We start from the raw sequence: 19254 nt of genomic DNA, 5'->3' as shown, positions 1-19254 counted from the left end.
TTGTGGCTGTGAACAGTGCGATTCACCAAACTCTTCATTTTGTTCTAGATATACTACTATATATCCACCTTCATCTTCAACTAGAATGCTCCCCCTTACACCAAAAATTCCCTCAAGTGTATCCCATGCCTCCTAAATCGTCTTGTTATCTGAAATGCGGGATAGAATGTTGTTATCTACATATTATTTTATGCATTTCAATGCAAATGCATTAATTTTCCTTTTCACTTCCAACTCTTTCAAATAGATTTCGAACATATTTTGTTATCACTTTGACCTTCGTAACCTCTTGGCTTTTCCCATTTGTTATGGCTCAAAGAGCAAATGCATTTGTAGACATGGCAGTTGCCTGTGGTTGGCCCTCTACGACGACTACTCTACTATTCAACTTATACAAAGCAGACAAATATACAAATTCTCTACAAAGACAACACTTTCATAATGCCCATAATGCCCATAACTGATTGGAACAATGCAACGTCATCTTCTTTAAAAAACTTTAAAAAAGTCTTTGTTGTGTTTTAATAACAAAACCCCAATTAAAAAAAAAAACTTTTGATAACATGCATCGGCCCTTTTTTTATAACCATTTCAAGTTTTTTTTTTTAACTTTCAATTAAAAAAATATTGATTTGAACAATGCCCCTTCAAACAATCAACGAAGACACTTCGGAATAATACCAAATTTCCTCTTTTTTTTTTTTAAATATATTCCCTTACACTTTTTTTTTCTTCAAAAAATCCTTCTTAAAATCCTTCTTCCTTTCAAATGAAACTCCTTGTTTTTTAACAAATTCCTTTTTAAAAAAAATGGCTCTCCAATATGTGAGGTCGGATTTTTTTTAATTCAAGAAAATAAAAAATGATCCTTTGATAAATCGTAGAGCTCTTAACTAAATAAATCATGGAGCTTTTGAAAAAATGGAACCTTTGATAAATCCTTCCACTTTCGTTCTACCTAAGTTTGACTTCGTGGAGCTCTTAAATAAACAAACTTGACTTTTCATATAAAAGGAGCGTTTAGTGAAGGAAGGACAACTCAACATTTTTGCGCACTATTCTTTTTGCTAGGGTGCAATATTGATTCACTTGGCTATGATCTGGGGTGCAATATTGATTCACTTGGCTCTCTTCATAGGTGCTAAACTGACCACACTTCTCTTTTTTCACAGTTGCAAATTTAAAGTTTCTTTTGAACTTTCTCATGAGTCTCTCGTCCAAGAACTCTGACGACACACTGCTCTCTCTAGTCTTATGCAACCTAGCGGTTCTTCTCTTCACTGTTGCTATGGAGTATTCCCTAGGGAAGATCAATTTCCTACATAATTTCATCTCTGATTATGCACAGATCGTCAAGCCACTACAAGAGATGATAAAGAATGATGGGATTTACAAATGGCATAAAAGGGAAAAGGATGATTTTTCTCGTATTAAACAAGCCATCGTCGATGCTCTAGCATTATACACTGTAGATTATGGAAAACATTTATTGTTATATATTTTTGCTTCAGATGCATATATCGCATCCATATTGACTCAGAAGGATAATGAAGGAAATGAACGACCTATATCTTTTATCAGTGCTAGTATACATGGGTCAGAGCTAAACTACCCTTGCATTTATAAACAAGCCTATGCAACATTAAAGGTAGTTAAGCATTTCAACCCCTATCTCGTCAAATCTCACACGATCATATATGTGCCTCATTCAACAACCATAATGTTCTTTGTGCAACAAGAGTTGGGTGAGAAGAGAGTGAACTGGATGAACTAATTAAAGGAATATGATCTAGAGTTCACGCCAGTTCATACTGTTAAGGGCCAAGATCTTTGTCACCTCGCAGCAGAAGAAAGAGATTCTCTAGAAGAATATCTTTCATGATAGGAACAAGAAATAAAAATTTAGAACCTTTAAGAAGCTCTTCCGAAAAGTTCAACCACGCCTTGTTATTCAGATATACGACAATATCTAGAGCATGGCACATTGTCCACACATTTATAGAATAAACAGAGAAGACAAATTCTCCTAAAATGTCTATCTTATCATCTCATACATACAGTGCCTTTCTGAAAGCACCATAATGATGTCTTGTTAATATGCCTAGAGCCTCAGAATACATAAAGGGTATTAAAATATTTGCACAATGTACAAGTAGGTGGACACTTCACGGGTGATACAACTGCGCATAAAGTAATGAGGGTTGGTTATTAGTGACCCACTTTATTTGAATATGCCCATGATTATGATCAAAATTTCCCAACATGCCATAGATGTGTTGGTCGAGGCCCAAATTCAGCCGCCCCACTACTACCAATAGCAATTGAGGAACATTTCCAACAATGGGGACTAGATGTTTTTGGTGAGATCTTTCCACATTTGTCAAAGAAACATTAATACATTGTTAACAACAATGGATTATTTCACACAGTGGGCTGAAGCAGTTCCTTTAAGGCAAGTTAGTGACCAGGAATTCATTCAATTCCTGAAGCAAAATATCATAACAAAGTTTGGAGTTCCAATGTCTCTTGTCTTTGATAATGCAACTTACTTTTCCTCCTTGAAACTCTATGATTTTGCATTAGAAAATGGTATTTTTTTTAAACATGTGTCAAATTATTACCCATAGGGGAACCATTTAGTAGAATCATGTTAGGATATTCATACACATAGGAAATAGTTAAGTATAACTTGGTCTAGTGTATAGTTAGGTAAAGTGTGTTTCTTTACTATGTACTTTTTGTAACTTACAATCTGATGGTCACGATATGTTCTAGACATGAAGTGATCTGACAGTTCATTCTCTCCTCAGTATTATCGACACTTGATCCATGGCTTAACACTCGATTGGTCCATGATATCTATTTAAAGAGCATGGAGGGTCATTTGTAAGGTGATCGTTCATGAGAGAAGCTTATGTAAATTTTCTTTCTTTTACATTAATAAATTGTCTGAAGTGGCCACGTTGGCTCAGACCGTGGATTGTTTCCCTCTTTGAGGGTTTTAACCACGTCAATAATACTGGTCTGTCGATCTGTGATTTGTTTGTGAGTGGTGTCTTTTGGTGTTCTATCTAAGGAAATTACCTTGTAAATTAATACATGGTATCAAAGCTATTCGAGGGCCGCATCCATTGGTGATCCAAATCTGAAGCTAGTACAACTCCATCCGACTGTCGTTTCTTAGATCTATTTTTTCTGACCGCTTTTGGGCTGAGAGGGCTGCTCTATTGTGTTAGGAGAATCTGTTCTAGTGAGGAACGCCTTTCGTTTCAAACGAAAAGGTTTTTGGTAGCCCTAGCTACGTCATTTTTAAGATATGGAGGTATATAGTCTTTATTTGCAGTTACAGTTTTTTATCTCTTTGTTTATTTCGATTTATAGTCCTTTATATTTTTTTATTTCTTGGTCTATACCTCTCATTTCTTCGTATGCTCTTTGCCCCGTGACCCTATGTGATCTGGGCAAATCAGAAACATAAAGAAAGGATTTTTCTCATGCATATGCTCTTTTTCGTTGCGCCTTAGTGTGATCTCAGAAAACCAGAAACATTGAGGAAAATATATAGTTTCGGCTAAATATAACTTTAAGTCGTAAGGCTTGGATTTCTTTTGCGTGTTTGTTTTGGTTTGTGTGATTGTTTTTGTTTTGTAGGCAAAAAGAGGTTTTTCAAGTAAGCACGCACTCCAAAGCTTCAGTGAGCAAAAAAAAAACCCTTCTTCTTTTCCAAAAATTACTAACCTTTTAAACTAACTCATTTGGTTCAAAGTTACTTTATGAGAATAGAGGTACCTGGTTCAAGTCTTTCTTTTTGTTGAGTTACTTTTTCATAAAACACATGTAACTTATGTTTTAAAGTTACTTTATGTAAAAATGTTCTCACCCATTATAAAAAGTGAGTCACTTATAATTCTAAAGTCACTTTGCCATTTATTTAAGTTATAATTTAGTGGGTAGAGACTTTTTGTTGAGTTATTTTTTCAAAAAGCACATGTAACTTATGTTTTAAAGTTATTTTATGTAAAAATGTTCTCACCCATTATAAAAAGTGAGTCACTTATAATTCTAAAGTCACTTTATCATTTATTTAAGTTACAATTTAGTGGGTAGTTCATAAAATACCATTGTAAAAGTGACTTTCACTTATTTATAAAAGTGGGTCACATAAAGTAATCTTTTTTTAAAAGTGTGATAATTAGATTAAGTTTGGAAAGAGAGGCGAGGGGCGAGCGGGGGATTTTTTTTAAATATAATATTATCATTCACTTCCCAACATTCATGTAGTTCGTCAGCATCTTCAACAACTTTTCTTCAAAAAGCCATAACTTCTTCATCCGGAAGTCGTTTTCAGAGCCGTTTTTTTTAATCGGCCTAATTTTTCGAGATCTTTCTATTGAAACATTTAGTTTCAGCATCTACAACTTCAATTTTTTTTTAAAATGGAAATTCCATGCCTAGTTATTCTTGATAGCATCAACTACTTCCAATGGTTATCATACATTATGGATTTACTTAGAAGTAAAGGTCTTTATAAAAAAGCCTCAGGCCAAGAGTCTAAACCTAAAGATGAGGATAAGCAAGCCAAATGGGAAATTAAGTAAGATCAAGCACGTGGGTTGATAAGGATGTTTATTTCTCCAGACCTTAGATTCCATACCACACAACTTGATACCCCTAATGAAGCAATGAAACAACTCAATACAGTTTTTGGAATTAAAAATGAAATTAGAGCCAATCAACTCGAAAATGAGTTTCTTATGTTGGACCCAAATAATTTTTCTTTCATTGAAGATTTTTTGTCCAAGTTCAAGACCCTTAAACTTCTCTTGGAAGGTGTCAAGGTTAAGAAAGAAGATGGTAGCCTTATCTATTCCATTCTTACTAAGTTATGACCAAGCTACTCTATGTTTGTTTCCACCTTCCATTCTACTAGAGAAGCCTTTATTTTTCAAGGAGAAGCCTACAAGTCCCCCTCTTTTGATGCCTTTTGTGATTCTTTAATAAGAGAACGAGAAAAACTCTTACATCTTGGTCTTATTAATAATCGAAACTCTTTTAAGAAAGCCTTAGCAGCCCAGAAGTAACGAAATTCAAATAATCCTAAGAAGCAACATCCTAAAAAGAATGGTCCTAAACCAAACAAGGGTCCTAAGAAATTTTAGTCTCAAAATGAAAAATCAATTCAACAAAAATATAAGGAAAATAAAAACAAAGGGAAGAAGACTGATAGACATTACAACTTTTGCAATCATGATGGCCACTTAGAATCCAAATGCTTTAAGAAGATGGAAGCCTTGGAAGCAACAATGAAGAAGCATAACATCCATTTGGAGCACTCTTCAACTTCAACTTCATCTTCAGGAATATCACTTTCTGCATATGGTTGTCAAGCATCTTGATTTGGTTATGCACTAAATGTATCTTCTTCTTCTCATTCTGATGAGTAGCTCATTGATTCTAGAGCTTCTTATCACATGGCAAAAAATAAAGCCATTTTTTCTTCTGTAAATGATTGTAACACTAAAAATATATATGTTGGTGATGATAGATATCTTAATGTTGTAGGGACTGGAATTATTCATATAGATAATGGTCAATTTAATGATGTATTATGTGTTCCTACCTTATCTTGCAACCTTCTATCTGTATACCAGATAGCTCATTCAGGTGAAGGTAAAATCGTTGAATTTTCACCTCATGATGTTGTACTTAAGGACCTAAGAGATCCTAGACAGATTTTAGCTACTTGCATTGTTGATGATTCTACAAGGTTGAATAAGTTTAACAACTTTGGGCCATCAACTCTTCCCTCGGTATTTGTTGCTCATAATGATGAAGTGAGCAAACTCTGGCATGAGTGATTTGGTCTTTGAAACTATTGCTCCTTTCAAAATCTATGTAAAGAAAATATGGTGACACGTATTCCTATGGTATCTTACAGAGATGGTGTTTGTTCCAGATGTGTACCGGGAAAAATCATCGGGATAGTTTTGAAAAACGTGCCTCTTGGCATGCCTCAACCCCTTTAGAACTTGTGCATAGTGATTTATGTGGTCCACTTCTAGTTGTTCCATTCTCTGGCTACAAGTATTTCTTAACTTTCATTGATGATTTCTCCAGACGCACTTGGGTATACTTCTTAAAACTCAAGAGTGAAGTCTTTAACATGTTCTTTGCCTTTAAGGCCTTTGTTGAGAAACAATATGGACATCAAATTAAGTTAAGGTCTGATAATTGTGGAGAATATGTTGATAGCGAATTCAACAACTTTTGCACTGAGCATGGAATTCAATTGCAACATATTGTTCCATATACTCCACAGCAAAATGGTGTCGCTGAAAGGAAGAATCACACCTTAAAAGAAATGGCTAATTGTATGCTTCAATCTAAATGACTTAGTCATAAATTTTGGGTAGAAGCAATTAATTGTGCAAATTACACAGTAAATTGCACTCCTACTAAGGTTTTAAATAATATCACTCCAGAAGAAGCATGGAGCTCAATTAAACCAGATGTAAGTCACTTTCCTATTTTTGGAAGTGAAGCATGGGCTCATATTCCAGATGAGAAACATAAAGCCTTAGAACCTAAGAGTGAAAAATGTATTTTTGTTGGATATTCTAAAGATGTCAAAGAATATAGACTTCTTCAACCTATATCCAAAAATGTTATCATTAGAAGAGATGTAAAGTTTGTTGAAAATATATCGGCCTACGAGCCTAGTTCGGCGGATGTGCCACCTCTCTTTATCCCTTCTACTTCTGAAAATATTTATTCTTTAGATGAGGACAACGAGGATGAAAATCCTCCCCCACCTTCTCGGGATCCTCCTTCAGCTCCTCAGCTTCCAAAATGGGTCCATGCTACTCGGGATGCAGCAGGTGCTCTTGCAGGTGATCCTATAGATCAGCGTCGTACACATTCTCAGTTTGATAGAGCCTCTTCTTTACTGGCTCAAGCTTCAGCGAATTATGATCCTGACACCTTTGCAGAAGCTTCAGGCCATCCAGATTGGGACACAACTATGAATGAAGAATATCGTTCACTATTGGCAAATGATACATGGGACCTTATTCTTATTCAAAAGGGACGAAAACTTGTTATATGCAAATGGGTTTACAAAACCAAGTTTGGACTAGATGGAAACGTTGACAAACATAAAGCTCGCCTTGTTGCTAAGGATTTTTCACAAGTTGAAGGCATTGACTATACTGAAACCTTCTCCCCTGTTGCCAAAATGAACTCTATCTGCCTTGTTCTTTCCCTTGCTGCCTTTTTCAAATGGAAGTCCATCAGATGGATGTTAAATCCACCTTCTTGCATGGGCACTTGCATGAAGAAATCTATATGGAACAACCTCCTGGCTTTATACAAACAGACTGCAGCCTTGTATGTCGGCTTAATAAATCCCTTTATGGTCTCAAGCAAGCCCCTCGGGCTTGGTATGCCAAAATGGATAACGTTCTTTTAGATACTGGCTTTTCTAGGTGTCATTCTGACAACACTGTCTACACCAATAAAGTGGGTAAGTCTCTTATCATTCTTGTTCTTTATGTTGATGATATTATCTTTACTGGTAGTGATCCCAACCTTATAAACCATGTGAAGTCTAGCCTTAAAAAGTAGTTTGAAATGACAGACTTAGGACAGTTACATTATTTTCTTGGTCTTCAAGTCTTGCAATCCAAAGAAGGTATTTCCCTTCCCCAGTCCAAGTATGCCTGTGATCTTCTACGCAACTTTCACATGGAAGACTGTAAGCCAGCCCCTTCTCTCTTTCAGTCTGGAGCTAAAATTTCAGTCACTTGTACTTCCCCTGAAGTTGATGCTACTTTATACCGTCAGCTTGTTGGAAAAAAATTGTATCTAACCCATAGTCGTCCTGACTTTTCCTTTGTTGTTGGACTTGTTACTCGGTTTATGAAAAACCCACATGACGGTCATTGGAAAGCAGCCAAAAGCATACTTCATTATGTTCGAGGTACAGTTCAGTTTGGGATTCATTACAGTGCAAAAGCATCTCCTTTATTGGTTGGTTTCACTGATTCCGATTGGGATGGTGACCCTGATGATCAGAAGTCTATTGTAGGTTATGTCTTCACTCTTGGTCCTGGACCTATTACATGGGATTTCAAGAAACAAAGTGCTATTTCTCTTTCTTCAGTAGAAACAGAGTATTGTGGCGTCGTAGAAGCTAGTAAGCAATCCCTATGGCTTCGTTATATCCTGTCAGAGTTTGGTTTTTAGCAGCAACATCTGACTACACTTTAGTGTGATAATAAAAGTGCTATTCAACTATGCAAAGATCCAGTCCAACATTAGCGCAACAAACACATTGAAATACACATGCACTTCATCATAACACTCATTCATGACCATGTTCTTGAAGTGGAATATTGTTCAACCGATGATTAAGTTGTAGACATCTTTACAAAGGCTCTCATAGAGGTGAAGTTTACTAAAATTCGATTTATGGTTGGAGTTCAGGAAGTTGTCACTAAGGGGCTATAGGCTCTAACGCCTCCTTCCTTCTCCTATTATGTCATCTTTGTACATCCTTCAATCCTATCCCATGTTGTTCTTAAGGGGGGATTTTAGGATATGTCGACACATAGGAAATAGTTAAGTATAACTTGGTCTAGTGTATAGTTAGGTAAAGTGTGTTTCTTTACTATGTATCTTTATTAACTTACAATCCGTTGGTCACAATATGTTCTAGACATGAAATGATCTGACGGTTCATTCTCTCCTCGGTATTACCGACACTTGATCTGTGGCTTCACACCCGATTGGTCCATGATATCTATTTAAAGAGCATGGAGGGTCATTTGTAAGGTGATTGTTCATGAGAGAAGCTTATGTAAATTTTCTTTCTTTTACATTAATAAATTTCTTGAAGTGGTTGCGTTGGTTCAGGCAATGGACTGTTTCCCTCTTTGAGGGTTTTAACCATGTCAAGAATATTGGTGTACTGATGTGTGATCTGTTTGTGAGCAGTGTCCTTTGGTGTTCTATCTAAGGAACTTACCCTGTAAATTCCTACAAATCAACTAATAAAAAACTTATTTGCATAATCAATAAAACCATCTTCCCTGAACAAAGGAACTGTCACAACGCTTTGGTGAATGCATTATGGGTTGATCGTGTAACTCCCAAACCCCCTCTTAAAACCTTGCCATACTTCCTCGTATATGGTAAAGAAGTTGTCCTACCGCCAAATATGTATCTCCCGACCTTGCAATTTTCCCAAGAGTCTCAAGGAAAACCATGTCTCTTGGTTCAAAGTAGGATAGATACCTTGCTTAAACTTGAGGAAGAAAGGCTCAAAGCCAAAGAAATATTTGTCGTGCACCAAAACCATATCAAGCACTAGTTTGATAAGAAATCTATGGGGAATAAGAATTTCGATGTGGGTGACTTAGTATTGAAGTGGGATAAATCCCATGAAGAGAAAGGAAAACACACAAAATTTCAATCTCTGTGGATTGGCCCCTTTACCATCAAAGAAAATCTCGGTCACAATGCTTTCAAGATGAAATATTTGGACAGGAGGACTGACCATCTTCTCGTTAATGGTAGATATCTCAAACACTACTTTTAGAAACAACCCTAAGCTCCACTCCTTTATACAATGTTCTTTTTTGTCATTTATTGTCTATCTTATATTTTTTTATGTCGAGTCATTGTCTTGCCTTGTTTCCCTTTGTTGGTAATTGTACATAAATAAGACCTTTGTGTGAACGTGTGTATGGATTTCAACGACCATGTGGAAAAATAGATAAGGAATGTGGCAACGGTAACACTTGGCTACCTATTAGTTCTCCTTCTTTGTTTAAGAAAATGCCTTAGGTCAAGTAAGGTCCAGATGGAAAATATAATATATCCAAGAAGAGAACCTTGAGTGAACCTATGATACCCATCATTAATTTTAGCATATCCACTCCATGTTGAATCTACTTGGTGTTTTACTTTCTTATCCAATTGAGTAGATAAAGGATAAGGGGAAAATATATAGCAATCAAGCCTATATCATAGGTTATATATAAACTTCTCTGAAGAGGAAACCTCTTCATCTCTCAATAAGTTAGGATCCCTCTTCCACCCCATTGAAATAATAAGTGACTAAACACAATTCTACTAAATAAAATAAATAAAGGGTAAAATAAGGGAAAGGCTTCCTGCGTAGGGAGGTGAAGCAATTAACTTCACCATGCTATTATTCAGGCCTTTTGGAAACGAAGAAATGATTATGCTCCTATACTGACTCCATCGGGGGACTATCTAGGCCTGTTGGAAGGGGAGAAACACCAGAGATGAAATTCATACTTTGAATATCTTAAACTGGTGATTATATATTACCCTTTCCTGTATTGAAACAATTGTGATATGTCATGATCTCTTGTGTGTTACATCAAGGGAAGGAATGGTGGATACTACATCCATAACCGGGTTGAGTGGGAAAGTCAAGGAAATCTAATTGATGAATGAATACTTCCTAAAGGGATACACCTTTACTAATATCTATTCCTAGGTAGAGAAGCTAAAGTTTTCCTAGTGTGTCGCCAATTGTTGTCGCTTCTATGACACCCTCCAAAAATTTTCTACATTCGGATTTTGGAGCCTACTTATTATCATATCAAGTATCGCTTTCAATCACCAAGTGTAGTCTCATGTTATTTTATATGTTTCAAGCGTGCTTGTTCTTTCCTAGGTGTCATCACTTCCTTAAGAACATCTATAATGCACTTCACAATATTAATACACTTTCTAGTCACAAAACGACAATTTTGGTCGCAAATGCACACACTTTGTCTGTTGTACTTGGAGAGTGTTTTCAAACTATCATTTTCGTGTATACTTATCAGTATTGGGTCTTATATAAGTTTTATTGATGAGTTCTTATGTCTCACATTTATTTTTACTCCAAACTCATTGTGTTTTCCCATGCCTTATCTTTCAGACTTAGAAAAATTTTAGTTTTCACAAGCTTTCTCACTATGCCTAGGAAAGCACATTGTGAACTCCCAAGGCTTAGTTGGACCCTCCTTGTTTTTTGAGACTGTGCCATGTTACCAAGCCTATCTATTCCTCCCTTTTGAGTGCAAAACGCAATCTCATGTATCAAGACCCCTTTGTTCTTCCAAATTGTGCCTTCCTTGTGCCCTCTCTCCTAATTGAGCACATAGCACACTAGTAGTGATCAGTCAAACCTCCCTTGAGCCCTTTCAGTGTTCCTTGCACCCTCCTTCTTCTTGGGCCTTCCCAGTTGAGTGCACCTCACATCAACTGTCCATAGTGAACTCCCTTATCCCTTGTGACTACACCTTGTACCCTCCATCATCTCAACAAAGCACACAACGCATCCTCAGTGACCAACACAGAACCCCTTATCTCTTGTCAGTGCGTCCTACCCCTGGAAACTTCTTCTTCCTTTTCTAAGCACCCTATTGATTCATAATTGGAAATTTTGCATGAAACATGATAAAATAGGATTTTTTAGGCTGATGTTTTATTGCAATGAGTGCTCTTACCTACAGGTGTTACTAGAACAACGTGACAAGGATGCATGAGGAGATCCGTCAAAGGAAACATCCTAAGGAGGAATTCAAAGATAAAAGTACACATGCTTGTGATAAGTGAAGGGACATTAGATTTCAATGATCACAGTTATCCATAAATACTCCATATGATCTTGAGACCCTTTAGAGGGTATATGGAAATAACAATGAGAACTTTGCATCAAGTATTGAAGGCATAGGTGGGAACATTGTCACCTTCTAAGAAAGTCCATGTATCAAGTCACTATGGGTCCAAGTCATCAATGTCAGTGATTTGTCATGATGTTTCCACATGATGATGGGAAATAATGATGTAGTTTTGTGAATATGAATATGTGGAATTCCAAGAGTCATATATGGACAAAAGAGCCACATATAGAAGTCCAAAAGACACAAAGAATTCCAAAATTCATGTTGAAGTTAAAATAATATTTAGAGGTCCAAAGGTCATTAGAAATTGGAAGTCATATGGGAAGTTCAAGAGTCATGGGGATATGAAACACCGTGCCTCTAGTTATAAAAGAAGCCTTATTACTCAAAAAAAGGACTTTCACCTTGCATTCTCACACAAGGGATTGGAGAGATAGATATAGTTATTTTGGAGAGTAAGTAGTGGCTCAAACGATCCACTATTGGAGCTAGTGGTGTTCATTATACTCATGTACCTTGGAACTTTTGCTTAACACTTGAAGCCTATTGGGCCAAAACATTTTCATGCATAGATCGTGGATGTTTTAAGACTATTATTTGAATATTTACATTTTATTTTGGTACTCTTATGCATTAGGGAAATTGAACTAATTCAGTGGCTTTGGTGCTTATGTCATTGAAAGTGTTTGTGATGGCTATAATGAGCATTGCATCTGTGTGAACTATTTCATTTGATGATTAATGATTCTTTATCATTTATGTGTAGGTGTCTTTACTATAATAATACTATTACTTTTCTTTTAGAGACTCAATTTTTTTTCCATGCAGTGAAAAAATCTTGATATATTTGCCATTGAACATTTCATAAGGCACATTTTCTTTCTCATTTAAAAGTACATGCACGCTACTCTCTTATGCTAATTCTTGAAGCCAAGGAAAATATTTAAATAAATGGCAGCCAAGTCATATTCCAGATGGGACTCCTATACCAAATGGTGTGAGGTATATTTGGGACTTCATATTGGGGAGATCTCCTGTATGTTGGTGGGATCCAACATCATCCACAGAAGGACTGCTTAGCCCTACACATATGCATTATGACAATGAAAGTTTTATAAGATTGACAGAAGTACCCGTGTTTCATTGTAACACCCTCATCCCACATCTACCCAAGTAATTGACCAACCAGGGTAAATATGTGATGAGAGTCCACTATAATGGGATTCAGCCTCCTAGGTGACCTTAAGGAAGTGGAATCGATGGAAACACACCACAAGTACCTTCAACATTAGCAACAGAACTCCCAGGAGCCATCCTAACCACTAAGGTAACCAACCCCTGAGACCAACTGAAGTTTTAGACCATTAAACCCTCAGACGCTCCCTTGATATGGACAAGCATATGTTTAGGAGGCTCCAGACACTCCCACAACATGGGTATGCATGTGTATGAGGACTTTTCTCCTCAGACCTATGCCTACAACTACAGGATTCGTGCCACTTTTTAAGGCCCAGAGCCCAAGTCTCTGCCCATAACTCAATGACACTTTCAGAAATGAATGTACACAACATAACAATGATGCATTTGCAAAAACAATGACAAGGTATAGATTGGACCCGGATCAACCATGACAGGCATTTCGTCAAACATGTCACAAATATGTAATCTACAGACCTAAACAACATATTTGAGCATAGGTGTCTCATACTTATCTGGGAACCGCTAAGAAGCATTGTTCCCTTATATCATTAGATGCATTATCATTTATTAGGTCATAGATACATTTTACATTCATTTACAAATCAAAACATGAGGATAGCCATACATCATCATTGTCATAATACATGGTTATAACTGACATAATAACAACAAAAATACCAAGGATACTTCAGCCATAGAATACACATAAAAACCAGTACATTTACACATAATATACCAAGGAAGGAACCTCTTATTAATGAATGAAAAAGCCAACCTGGTATGGGACTACCATGTTCCACCTAACCATAGATTAGCTTAGCCAAATATCTCTTTAGGAAATCACCCCGTTCAATATTCCAAGCATGAATATGGGACTCAAACCAAAAGAGCCAACCAGGGAATCCCAAGGCTAAACCACCTCACCCTCATCAATAGAAACCAATATTTACCGCAATCCACACTGGATCACTAGGCCAACACAATAAACATGTATTAGCAGGCTTTACCATGATTTCCACCAGATCACTAGGCAAAAACAAGCATGGATGCCACTGGATTTCTCCACATACATCGTGAGGAATTTTCCTATCTCCTAGTCTCTTAGGATTTACCACAATCCACAATCTAATCCAGGGATCACTAAGCCCTAAACCGAGACTCCACCCTCTAGGATTTATTGTATATCCCACTATTCACAGAAAGGATTCCTAGGCCTAATCAAGGGAAACCACCTCTAGGATTTACTATATATCCCATCATTAACTGGTCGAAGATTCCTAGGCCAATCGAGGCACACAATACCTGGCTTTACTGCAACCCACAGTCTGGTTCAAGGGTAACTAGGGAAATAGATTTAGTGAAATCCATAGTCTAGTTTAGGGATCACTATGCCATGTGTTCTTTCTTTCGAATATCCATGTCACTCAAATTTTAATCCATCCAACAATCCATCTCAACCAAAACATGAGAACCCCATCACACCATGGCCATCTGGAAATGGAAAGACTAGGCTGAAAACAATGTCACACTTGGAAAAACCCATGCCATAATAACAAAGAACCACATACAATATCATGCATGCTAGATATAGCAAGGAAAATAATCATGCAAATCGATACTTCTAAAGAATCTTGTTCTAGCTGCTTGTTCTTGCTCTACCTTGCTTTCTCCTTCCTTCCTCTTGCCTTCTTTGCCTTTCTTGATCCAATGCTAAAGTGCTCCAAGAAAACTTTAAGTGTCCAAGAGTGAGAGAGAGAGAGAGAGAGAGAATAATGAGAGAGCTCTAAAACAGAACTGACAAAAGTCCATGAACTGATCCTCAGAATCCCTTTTATCAATGAGACCTCTATTTTCTTCAATTTCCATTATTCTCCTTCATTTTCCTCCTCAGATGCAACCTGTGACCTTTCACCTTCCTTTTCTCCTATTTTCCATTATTTTCATAAATAAATGCCAATTAATGCCACTTTACCTTCCCAATGCCTTTTCCAATTTCCTTAGCCATAATAAACCAAATGAACACCCACACTAAGATGTATTGCCCAACATTCAGCTTGGAATAAGTGTCCCACGACTATGGTCTTATATATTTTTACATAGATTTTTAACCAGGATTGTTACAGAACCCTCTCCCTTGGGTGAACACCATCTTTGGTGTTCAATGACACCTATAACCAAAAAGATCGCTGAAACAAAACGTACTACCCATGGACCTTTATAACATAGTTTGTTGCAATATTTATAATGACCATCTGCTAAAACATGGAAAACATACCGTTTACTAGAGCTTTATAGCATCGCTCATTATAGTATTTACAATAATAACCACATATACACACATACACATTTGCTTCACCCATAAAATAGTCATATTGTATATGGAAATTTATAAATCCAATTCGATATAGTATTTACTAGAATAGACACATATACACATATGCACATTTTCTCAACCATCAAATAAAAGGATATGATGCCCACATCCGCAATAAGGGAATCCAAAGTCTCACACATCCACCCTCAAAGTAATACCAGATTTCACCTCCTTCCCAGGAAGTCTAGAATCCACTGCAAAGTCAAAGTTGTATCCAATGTCCATCACTATAATCCTGCGCTACTTTTCCTCTCAGTGAGCAGTTACCATCTCATTGTAATAGGGAACTCTCAATGTGCATCTAATTCCATTTGGCAATGCTAATGACCAAAAAACATCTATCCCCAACCTTCCCTTCTCTGCTACACAGTCCCTCGGGAAATCCGATCACCCCTTCCATGGATTCACTCCTTCCAAGTCCCCTGGCATCCCCCATCTCGGGTGATCCATCTCTTAGTAAGGTTTCCTCGCATCGAAAGGTCAAACAACCAAGGCATATACCTATCTCAAAACCATCATACTGGTCATAGCATGCTCATGGAAATCAATGGACGTTGTTGAGTACCAGTGTCCCACAATGACCCTGCTCCTTAAGTGCTTTACCAACACATTGTTGCCTGTTCCAATTTCTTTTTCTGTTGCTGCTAATGCTTACCATTAGTTTTGACCACCCAACCGGGAATTTACATGTTTTCCTATACTAAGCACTTAGTTTCTATTAGATTCAAAATAAATTGAAATAACTTCAAATCATACCTCATTGGTGGCTTGTCAACAAGGTACACTTGCAATTATGTTCACTTCCTGTCACAACAAGTCAAACTAGCATATTTGACGAAATCATCATGTATAAACATACCACGTTAGGTTAGCTCAAAACACAACCATCATAGATCAAAATCATAAATCACATGTAACCATCATAAACTGGAATCATAGATCACATGTAATCTTCATAGACCATAATCATAAATCACATGCATAATAAAACTGAAATAAAATATTGATACTTATCCTTCAATCAATCCTTAGATTCTACCTTTGTCCTTATTCAGTATGCACATTGAATCGATTTCCACACCTGACAAACGCCCAGTACCTTTTCTTCAACCATGTACACATACACATAGTGTGCATCACACATGTTAGGGTCCTATAAATTATAGGATCTCAAGGTGATTGAGTATTTTGTATTTGTAATTTAATATTGTACATAATTTCAATATTAAAAAGATTTCCAAAAATATAAGAAAAATGAAAAGAGGGTATGTTAAAAAAATAAATAAGAAAAAAGGAAATAAGAACCCTACAAAAGAAAAAATAGAAAATAATACGGAAAGTGTTGCAAGTCTAAATGCCACTACTGAAAAGTTAGTTATTTTAGTCTATTATTAAATAAGGTTGTGTGCAAATTGTTTGTGAATGCCACAATGACTAAAGTTCTGTTCAAATCATACAGTATAATCATGATTGAACACATTTAAATTTATGTTCAATAGGTTAGTGAATGAAGATTTACCAAACAATTTAATCTTGGTGAATCAGTTGCTAGGTAGAAATACAATTGATTCAACAGTTTAATCTGAATCAATGGCAAAATAAGTGATTCGGGTCTGCTAGTTTAAATGCACCCTACAAAACAAGAAGAGAAAATGTTAGCTTAGAAAAAGAATTGAAATGAGAAAGGGTAGGTAGAAGCACAATGATGATTTCAGGATAAGCATGAAGGTTTTACCCTAAGTTGAATTTTAAATATATTTTCATGTGCAAAAGAAAAAGCAAAGGGATAAAGGTTTATTCTAAGGTTATGTAAATCAAAGCATATTTGATAGATTATTCCACTATTCCTAAAGTTTCACTACCCGAAAATCATTCCCCCACTATATTTTTCATTTCCCTACCCCACTATATGCTAAAAAATCATTCCCCTGCTATGCATTAAATTTGTTTTTCCCACCCCAACATACTCCCATCATGTCACGATAATCCATCGTCACCTTTCCCATCATCCGCACCCACCTCTTCATGGCTAGTATTACATTTTGGCCCCCCCTCACCATCCAAACTTACCATCGGGGGGGGGGGGGGGGGGGGGGTGGGGGTTCGAAATGGGCGGTATTCAAACCTGCGCCCATCGAAATGTGTCACCATCCCATGTTTTCGCACCCCCCTTGGCCGAAACCATTAACCACCTTCCCCCCCTCTGAAAAGTGGTTTCTCTGCCATGCAATACCACTGCCCTATCCGTTACGCTCCCGTCAATCCCCCTTCACCACCTCATCTACCCATTGCTCCCACCAATCACATCCGCTCCCTCCAAAATCAATCCATTAAGTAATTAAATTACTTAACCATTAATGTAACAGACCCGCACCACCATCAATGGAAAAGCCTGAATGTCTATAAATTCAATTTCTTTCACTTATTAACAGTTTACCGATACCACACTTTGCTAATAATATCTTTCTGTGACAAGTTTGATATTTGAATTGCGATACTTTCACCCACCCAAGCATCACACCAGCTGATCGTCGTTCCAACCATTACCTCTGTTCTCCAGTGTTCTCGACCTATCTGATCATGCCTCCTAAAGATAAGGCACAACAGGAACCCGTAAGTCCTCTGATCCACCTTCCGATCGATTTTGACCATATTCCTTCGGCAGATAGAGACTACAAAATCCATGAAACCCTTTATGAATTCGATCTATTTGAAATGCACTTCTGGCTTGAAGACAAGTTCATAGACAAGTGTGACGATATTGGATTGTGGGAATCCAATTTGCCCCAATATATGTTTCCCTACACCCACAGTGCCCTTGAATTCATCAGAAAATGTCATGCTTATTATCTACCTAGCCAACGAGCTATTATTGCCCCTAGAGGAGAAATTCCATTTACCATAACTGCCCAATCAATAGATCAAATGATGCAAGCTCTTGTTGCAGAGAATGCCACTCCTTTCTCTCATGAAGCCCTCACAGAATTGTACCAGAAATTGGACTTTGCAAAAAGAGCCAAAACCCTTGAACTTTTCTTGACTAAAGATGCCCCCTTACCCAAGAAAAATCCTCCCTATCCATTCTCCATTTTCCCTGAGAGAGCTAAGCAGATCATCATTGTCACTTCCTACCTCCTTGGTTATTACTTAGATCAGTAGGTAAATGAGGCTATTATAGGTTTCCTTTCTATTTTCTCCACAAATTCCAAGCCTACCGTCTTGTTCAATTTTAGCCAATTCCTTGCAGATTCCATCCATGAACATTTTTTCAAATTCCAAACTAAGGAAGTATTCACATATGCTTCTGTGTTAGTATACATGTTTTTGTATTTTCAAGGATACAACCTCAAGCTTACATTACAAAACTTGGATGATGAGGGAAATCAACAATCAGTCATCTTATGGACTACGTTGGTAAAGAAGGAGAAAAAAGAGTATTCATACAAAAAATTCATAGAAATGTTTGTACATCCAGCACTCAATCTCCTAAGCAGCACTCTAGAGCCAAGAATCAGTGAAGAAATTAGGAAAATCCTGCAGTTATCAGACCAAGTCCAGACAAGAGACTGGTATCTATTAGCCCTGCTACATATCTTTGATTTCTAAAGGCCAGAAATAAGCTTGGTCAATGGTCATACCCAAAAGAGACTCATAACGGTCACTTTCTCCTTCCCTCGCACTGCTCATTTTCCTTTCATCGGTCCTATCGCAAATCGCATCCATGTATGCATAAAATTCGCGCCCCTCTGCTTCTGCTGATGCGATATTGCGATGTGATCCGATCTCAATTGCACATCGCCATATGTAAAGGCCCAAAATTACCAAAAACCCGACCCGACGACTCCCGTCGCGCCCGATAAAGCGACTCGCCCGATCACTCCTCCGTCGTCCGATCAGTTCCGCCAAGATCCAACGGCCCACGCTCATTCCGCTCCCGCCTCTTCCAATATCCCTCGCCAAGCCATCTCCACCATC

Source organism: Pinus tabuliformis, chromosome X (genome assembly GCF_031772625.1).
Source record: "Pinus tabuliformis cultivar Carrire ecotype Pingquan chromosome X, CPIR1, whole genome shotgun sequence".
NCBI classification, from domain to species: domain Eukaryota; kingdom Viridiplantae; phylum Streptophyta; class Pinopsida; order Pinales; family Pinaceae; genus Pinus; species Pinus tabuliformis.
Note: the sequence above shows the minus strand (reverse complement) of the source record.